Source organism: Anopheles ziemanni, chromosome 3, assembly GCF_943734765.1.
Source record: "Anopheles ziemanni chromosome 3, idAnoZiCoDA_A2_x.2, whole genome shotgun sequence".
Taxonomy (NCBI): domain Eukaryota; kingdom Metazoa; phylum Arthropoda; class Insecta; order Diptera; family Culicidae; genus Anopheles; species Anopheles ziemanni.
The window spans coordinates 66,154,256-66,163,244 of NC_080706.1; the positions used below are offsets into that span (position 1 = coordinate 66,154,256).

General features: G+C 40.0%; 1 non-coding gene across 1 annotated transcript; it reads right to left on the reverse strand.

Moving 5' to 3' along the window:
- Nucleotides 1-3,399: 3,399 nt before the first annotated feature.
- Nucleotides 3,400-3,471, reverse strand: Trnae-cuc (transfer RNA glutamic acid (anticodon CUC)). The gene has a single exon. It is a non-coding gene; the product is annotated as a tRNA-Glu (tRNA).
- Between the last annotated feature and the right edge of the window lie 5,518 nt (nucleotides 3,472-8,989).

Here is an 8,989-nt window from a genome sequence, read left to right on the forward strand (position 1 = left end):
CCCAACCATAGTTGAAAGATTATTGTAGTTTTCAAACTCTAGGAAACCTATTCTCACACCACATTACATACCAATCCTTCTTCGAAGCACAATGAAGGTAACACAACTTGAACTAATTATGAACCGATTGCAAAACTGTCAAACATTTCATTAGACTAATGGCAGTTCTACGGTTAATAACCAAGCCCACCGTCATTGCACGCCATTTTTAAACCGAAAGATCCGAACATATTGCCAATTTATGCAACGTTGTAATTATTTATTACATTTTGTCACTTCATCATAATAACACATCAGCCAAACAGAGCCTAGTCAGGTCATGCACGCCACTAGGCTATAATTTACTAAACACGTTGCATGTCCAACGTAATGCAGACGTGTAATTTTCCATCAGCTAACGCACGTTACGTTACGAAAAAACTCAGCAAGTATACCTTTGTGAGATGGAAATTAAATATCATTTAGTTTTCAGGAACCATTTGCAATCCAGTGGGTTGTTTTTGCCCAAGAAATGGAATCAATATTGATTTTGTAAATTTAACAGTCAAACACACGTCTATTATAGTGTATTTATCGTGTCTTACGTAGCATAACGTGTTACAGCCCAACACGATAAGGGCAGATCGATAAGAAACTACAGTACGTTGCATGCAAAAAATAGACTCGAATAAAGGTTTGAAGGTAGGTCAACGACACATAAACGACCTCACATACACTACAAAATGTCTTTATTAAATCTTTGCAAACATTAAAAACGCGAAACTTGCCGCTCTGATATATACGGATATCTAGTTACTTCTGTCTTCCCTATCGTTGAAAAGGTCGACTTTTTTACATAATCCCCTGAGGAAGAAATTTAAATGGCGTGGCGTGCGTCACTGCCACCCACCGCTGGTAAGAAGTTGAGGCTAAACCGAGAAACACCGGAAACAGAATGCATTGAATTTCTGCATGTCATTTCCATAATGCTTCGGAGGACGCAAGTCTCATCAGGTCCGCTGTGCAGTCGACTTCATCCTCTTCCAATCCTCACCGTCTATCGACCGAAAAACGGGCTGCAATTTTGTGCCAGCAATTTTTAACAATTTTCAAATTGCCGGAAAGCACCGTCGGACTTCACCAGGGACACCAATGTCATTATCCAATGTGGTAAATTATGCCCCGTTTAAACCACGCGAGAATCTTATAATCGATTCGAGGGCAGCAGAAACTGCAAATCTCGTCCATCGGGGAAAGGAATGTGTGGTGGTTTAAGGACAAAGGAGGAAAGCAGCACAGAAGTTCGGACAATTACGGTGAAAGCCTCAACTGTGGGAAAGTCAGGGTTCTGCTATACCTTCCACCGTTCAGGAAATGTCCTAACGCTGTAAAGTTCTTCAAGCTAGCGTTAAAATGTACAGTGCAAGGTTGGATCAAGTCCACGCCAGCGCCTCGTAGGGCATCCAATGGGGAAAAGGTTGCTTGTGGAAACGAATGGCAAACGACATCGACGGCTAAAGGGAACATAATTCTCCACTAAAGGCAACGTAAATTACATGTGCTCGGAATGCATTCCACCGAGGCAGGAAGAAACCCTTAGGGGTGGGATAGAATTCCAGCAAAAGTTTAGGGCCAGTTAATGTTCACGCCGGAGAGTCGGGAGGTGCAACCGAGTAAACATGCAACCTCCCTTACTTCCTGCAACATTTGTTCTTTCGTGTTCGTTCATGCTGGTCTGTGTCGATTATATGCACGGTTCGCGTTGGCTTTGTCCCAGAGCTGGCGAAAGACGTCCGTTGGAGGAATGCACATATATTTATTTATAAATGTTTTATAATCATTTTCTGCACCACTCTCCCACCGGGAGGAATCAGATATTCGCTGCTAGATTTATCTGATTCAGCTCTCTTTGGTCGTGGAAAAAGTAATGGCTAAAATGGGTGGAGGAACGGAGACTGGGATAGGACTTGGTGAGTACTTTACTAGCACTGTTAATATCCAGACCTGTATCGTCGCGTGGGATTCCTATTTCCAGACCGAAAGCAAGTTGATGCGTTATATCATTTGTTTTTGACACCCTTAAAGAAAGACTAACGACAATCTCTTTGATTCTTTTATTTTTTAAATCTTTGGAGGATTACAATTGAAATATTTAAATGAAAAAAATATTCACTATGTATTAACGCTACTTTTAAAAAATACATGTAAATTTTTTAAATTGTCTTTTATACTTTTCCTTTATCTTATCGTACCTATCCGAACTAATCAGAACTCTAACTCTGAAGAAAACCAACACGCTCAGGGTTGTTGGGTCGGCTGTGGCCTTACACCATGTCATTTTCTTCTTCCATGCGGTTGCAATACCCTTTGGATAAATGAAGGGAATGCTTGCTTCCGTAGTTACATGTATTAATCTGAGACTTGCCTAACGCTTGGTACCGCTGCTAGGAATACATTCCCGCTTTTCATTTCCTGTCGGTGGATATATTTGAAACCCCATCTCGAACCTTTGAGAACTTGTTAGAACTCAAGAGTAAGTATACCTGAGCTGGAGTAGATGGCCAGTCATTTCCTGACGGTATTAACTCGTTTCTTGATGCAGGATACCACACGACGGATGTGAACCAAAGTTTCAAGCAAGAGCTCCACAGCTTTACCTCAACCACCGTTGACCTCAGTCACCCTGCTGTGAATTGATCTTTATCAAGGTGTAAACAACCTGTCTCCAACTCCTTCGAACTCGCGGGAAACGATTCTATCTGCTTAATTTCACGCAACACTCCCATCGTTAAATCCGCCAGAAGCAACGTTAAGTAGACACATTATTTATGATTTATGAGACAAACTCCGACTCCTCCCTTGCAAAGCGACCGAGCGAGGAATTGAATCTTCTGACATTGATCATGGCGTGTGTTTACACTGACACCACATTGATACCACGGTCTGCTCCTCCCTGGTATAACCTGTTTGTCGTAAGTGTAATTAAATTTTCATCTTAAACAACGTTCGATGACTTGACAAATATCTTAAGTGAAACTCACCAGATGGACCATCTGTAGCCAGGAACGCTAGGAGATCTTTATCGAGGTTGCACGAAGTGGCTAGAAATTAATCCATTTATGCCCAGAAATCTGATTGCTTTCCTACCGTTGATTTCAACATACCTTTGGTGCACTCGGAGTGCAATGGGGATTTTGTGTACTATCGAACGACAACAAGCATGGATTGAAATGGATTAAACATTGATTTGAATCCCAAAAGCGCGATGATATAATTAGTCCAGTCTTGAGAGGCCATCAAATAAGAGTTTAATCGCAATAACAAATGGTATATTACTGATTTGGAACAGCCTGGTGATTTGCATACAAAAGAAAATGCTTAGAGTGAATAAAAAACCTTCAACATACAGAAAAAAAATTCTTCCCATACCGGGAATCGAACCCGGGCCTTCCGGGTGAGAGCCGGATATCCTAACCACTAGACAATATGGGATGTCTATCTACCTCTGGTTAAGTGATGTAGAGGGTGGCCAGCGCTATGATTTAAAATAGAAAATCAACACTATTGCAAAAATAAATTACGATTAATCTTTTGTTTATAGCATGTTTTGCAGAATAAGCAAACTTCGTTTAACAGCTTTCTATTGCAGCACTACGATATGTTTTTGCTTTTTATTGTACAAATTCAAAACATGGACTCTCCCTAGCGTTGACTTTGAGCACAAAAGAATCGCTAATTAACTTTAAATACACATAATCGCAATGGTTCCTCGAAACAATACCGATCACAAGTAGTGAAGCGAATTAAATCACACTTTAACGTCCATTAAAAACAAATTAAGCTAAACAACTGTGCATGGCTGCAACCGCACGCGATGAAACTAAAACAATACGTCAATAAAAAAAACACCAAACCACCTGTGCCAAGTGTGACAAAAACCCCGGAAATCAAAGCTAAACCAGAGTGAGCGGACAATTTTCTCGCTCGAATGGATTTTCCACAACCGATTTTAAGGTTTGATAGGTGTGAAATGGAAAGGAGAAGGACACACGGTTGGTTTCATTGTCCCTTCACCCGGCCTACACTTAATGAGCTAATTAAATTTGTAAATGAAATTTAATTTCAGCTACATTTCAAAGTTAATGAAAACTAATCACTTGTCCCCGCGACCGCGGGTGGCGTTTTCCGAACGGTCATCAATTTTATTAAACCCCTCACGCTACCACAAACGACGCACGGCATGGACAGTAGCATCATATCGGTAAACCACCGTGAAATTGTCACTACGATAAAAAATCACTCCTGTCAATGGAGGAATAATGATCCTCCCTTCAGGAGTGGAAAACCGTTCGCAACCGTATGCAATCAGTTTTCTGGCACGAGAACGAGAACCGGTTCGATTACTCACACAGATACAAACAAGTCTTACATCGAATAGTTGGTTGTTTGATAAATTGGCAAAAGCGCAATAAGTACCAAAACCGACACTGATTAATTAATTGATTGATTATAGCTTCTTTACTGATACGAAAATGATTGTTGGTATTTAAATCATTATTGCCCCCGATTGAACAGCATTGCCTGTTTTCCACCAGTTCATCAGCTGTTTCTGCATGACCCACAAAAAGAAAAGTGTCACGCATGATGTGGCTTCTCTCACGGATATTCAAAGAGTTTTATTTCCATAAAAAATTTTTTTGTTTTATCGTATCAAATTGAATTAATCGTTACAAAGTGATACCAGGAACTGTAGGTTTTTTTTATCGATAAACATCCGTACAAGTAATTGATAATTTAATTTTATCGAAACCCGTCTATGGTGTTCCTAAATCGTGCGTGAATTTTCCTTCAATTGTCCATGAAATTACATAAATATTAATAAACCGTTCTTTGGGTGTTGCAATAAAGAGATGATTCATTATCATGCAGTCCTTGCAACCTACAAAAACGACATCGACCAGAAACGAAACAAACACATTTGCAAACATGCACATGATGTAGTTATTCACCCCCTGGAAAAAGGTGTTCCGTTACATAATATAATCCAACGAGTCTTTGAGCGAAGCCAAGTACCTTAATCCTGGTGAGTAATCGCTCTCAAGAGTGCACTTCACGTAGCTCTGCTTTGTACTTTGGTCACTCAGAGACGAAGATGAGCGGTTTAATTTCACAGATAATCTTAAACAACAATAACCTTAAAAACAACCCAAGTATTTAAGCACTTTTAGGAGTGTTTTTGTTGCTATCAAGAGTTTTATATACACAAACATCTGTTCACATTTGCAGAAAAATCAAACCAAAAAAGCAGGCAAAAGAGAAAATTTAACAGAGAAAATAAAACAGTGAACAACATTTAATCGACTGGATAAAAGATGTATTTTGGATGAATGTGTAAGTAAAAAGTAACGTAATGGTAAACGAACAAGAGCGACAAAGACACAACTATATCCCTTAAATTTGACCGTGAAGAACTTTCAAGAAAGAGATCATTTGTTCACAATCCTGTTTGAGATCTGTTTTGATGCATATTAATAATATTCTACAAGTTATCATTCATTCAATTCCAGTCAAAGTTCCTCGCTCACATTGCAAGCTTCAATATCTTTGTGACAAACAATTCAAATGAGCATACAGAGCCTATAAGCTCCATGGAGAACACGTACAACACATGGCATCCATTTTGTGCTAGATGCTCTGAAAGCCGCCCACCTGCACGATAATTTGCACGCACAGCTTTCGTGAAACACGTGCAAGCATTTTCCAACGACACCAGGCAAGAGGAGGAAAATTTTCCAAAACGGAGGAACGAACGAGGAACAAGGCGTTGGTAGTAAATTGAAATTCGGAGCCCATGTTGATGCTTCTGCGTGACACACGTTATGTTTCCTGTTTGTTTCCTCCATTCGTTTTCTTTCCGTTCGTTTCTATGTGTTCGTGGGATTTTTCTTTTGTGTTTCTTGAGAAGTTAGGAGATCCATGAACGAAACAGGAACTTGAACTCGACAGCAACATAAGCTTTAAATGAAAAGTGATGGGATGGAGAAAAGAAAAAGCACAAAAAGACGCTCCCTAGAAGAGTGGAATGCAAAAGCCACTCATGAAACCAAGGGAACATAGGTCGAGAGGACAGGTAATCGGTGTTCGAGGTTAGAATTTCCGTTGCATATATTTTTGTGTTTTTTGTCTTCCCTGTTTTCTTCCGGCGCTTTCGATAAGGCACATTTACGATGCAAACATGTCACCGGAACTGCTTCGTGCTTCCTACACACGACACACAGGAATCTGAAAAGAATTTCCTTGCACACCATGACACTCTTTGCTCTTTTTCACGCCCGTTGCACGTTCTAACATGACGACCTCTAACCTAGAATAGCACAAGTTCGTCGTCATTACTGGCGCGACGGAAAAATTTCCTCCAAGAGGGGAGACGAAAATTACGTCCTCATTCCATGCTTCAGTAGTCACGTTAATACACCTGAAACACACTCCATTTCATCTCATCCTGCCGCCTCCAGACCACGAACTGACTTTTTGCAGCCCAACACCGTCGACGTTCATTCGAACGCCTTCGAACAAACCAATCAAACGAAACCCGGAACCCTCGATAATGCTCACCTTTTCCACCCGCTGCGGCGTTGGAATTTTCCTCATGAATGCATTTGAGATGAGAACTCGAGCTCGAGCTTTCTCCATTACCTTGCGACTACACAATAAAACCTATCGCCTTTCAACGGCTGCACCGAGGTGTGTAAGGTGTTGTTGAAAATCTATTTTAAACTCCCACCAACACCAGTGACCCGACTGGCACGTGATTCAATTCTTTGGAAAGGCTTCATCGTCTTCCATCAACCAAGTTCACACCTCAGTTCGATCACTATTTGTCGAAGTACGTTGGGTGGTGAATTAGTCAAACCGACTGTACGACGACAAATGGCAATCGCCGGAATCTTTGCACCGTTCGGAACAACAAAAGGAAAGTGGAGCTAATTTTCTTTGTGCCATTGGTTTTTCGCAGGGTTTCCACATTGATTGGAGTATATTTCATTCGGGTGGAAAATTTCCCACAATGTGCGGAAGAAGGTTAATAGTTTTCGAATGAACCCCCGTCGTTTAAACGGAGGCATCTAGTGGAAGACGGTTGATTGTTGCATTAAAATCAAGGGTTTATGAGAAAAAGTGCAACCTACAGAATATAATTTAGGACAACAAAAATATAAACAAGAAAGACTCATGTTGATACTCTTTTGCGAGTTAAAAATTATCCTTATGAGTAATAAAACTGGAGATTCTTGCTGAGCAAGATTTTTGTAATGGTACAAAAAACTTCACAAATCATCTTTTCAAAGTTTAATAAGGTAAAAAATTTAGTTTTGAATCAATGAGTCGTAGTACAATAATAAGTAAGTTGTCAAAACAACTTTTTTGAATAAAAAATTTGTTGCTTTTTGGTTTTTTACTAAACCTAGAATCCATGTTAAACTTTTTTAAGTCAGACCGTAGTTTATTGACCCTTAAACTGCATTTTCTAAGCAATTTGTTACATGCTTTTCTGACGTTCTTTTTCTCTTGCGTCCTTTTATTTTATATTTCTGTTTCATTTTGCTTTCAAGTGTAGGCCAGTCTCGAACAACTAACCAGGTTAAAGGTAATACTTTTTCGTCATCCAGTGTCCACATTAAAGTTTTATTGTTCACTTCCCATAACCTCAAACCGTGGTTAAAGGAATGGCCAGTGCCACAAATAACAACATAATAAATTTAATCCTTTTGTTCACTCTCCCCTCCCATCCTTGGTCATCCATCAGCTCCAGAGTGGAGTGGACCCGTACCGACAACCATCACGTTGATTGTAATGTAGAGCGAAGGCCGAAACAACATCGGGCATCAGCAACACAGTTTCCTCCGGGGCAAGACGCAAACGTTCGGCTCAAGGCAAGTATGTGGCTTTTCGATTTTTTTACGGAAACACCACAAAAAAGAAGCGACTCGATTTTCGGCTTGAACAGATTTTGTTTCACCGGTTCTAAAACGGCAAAGTCAGGGAGTCAGCAATGGCGCCGTCGGCAAACGAGGCCGGGCAACACCGAAGGCACGAATGTTCATGTCCCAGCAGCATGCAACTTTGGACAAAGGTAAGCTTTTCGGTTTGGTGAAAGCATTTCATGCCGCAAGCTTCATCCTGGCTTTGTGCTGTACACAGCAAGGCTTTAATTTATGCGGTGGAAATTGAATTCAAACATGCACACATGGTGTTTTGTGATTTTAATTTTCCTGTTTTTTCCTTACTCTCTTCTAGTGTTTCTTCTGATGGACCAAAGGTTAAAAGATATTTTCGAACATTCCTGAAGCTTGCGTTGTTGAGTGGATTGTTTTTCCGAGTGGACAGGATGACTGAAGGGCTATTTCCAAAAAAATGTAAGAGAAAAGAGAAAACAAATGGTTTGCTTTTCGCTAGCCAATTTATTGCAAATGCTTCCAAGGCATCGTTGCACCCGAAAGAGCTAGATTTAAGTAAAGAGCTATGGTAAAATTTCATTTTAAATTGTCATGGTGTTGGCTGACATTGAATGCGACAGTTATTTAAAAATTTGCCAGTAATACCCAAACTTTACAATATTTTATTATGTTTGTTTATTCTTTCTGCATAATACCAGGTGCCTCCATCGTCTAAAATATGGGTGACTTTTCTCCTTTCTCTAAGGAACGATAAAATATAATAGAAGATGACAAGAAATGGTAATAAACGGCAACGAATAGAATCGAAACCCGACGAAAAAGGTAGCGAACTATAATATTGCACTTGAGTGACCAAGCATACGATTCGCGTGAGTTGAACTACATAAATCAAAGCGAGAGATGGAAAAATCGGAAACAAAACATACGTCGAGTATAAAAGGATCGTCGTTTCATGTCATCGAAACTTGGGAAAAAATCAAAATAGTGAAGATGCCTTTGCTTTAGTGCAGCTCAACCCCTCTTTCGTACAAAGAAGAAATGAAGTCAAAGTCACA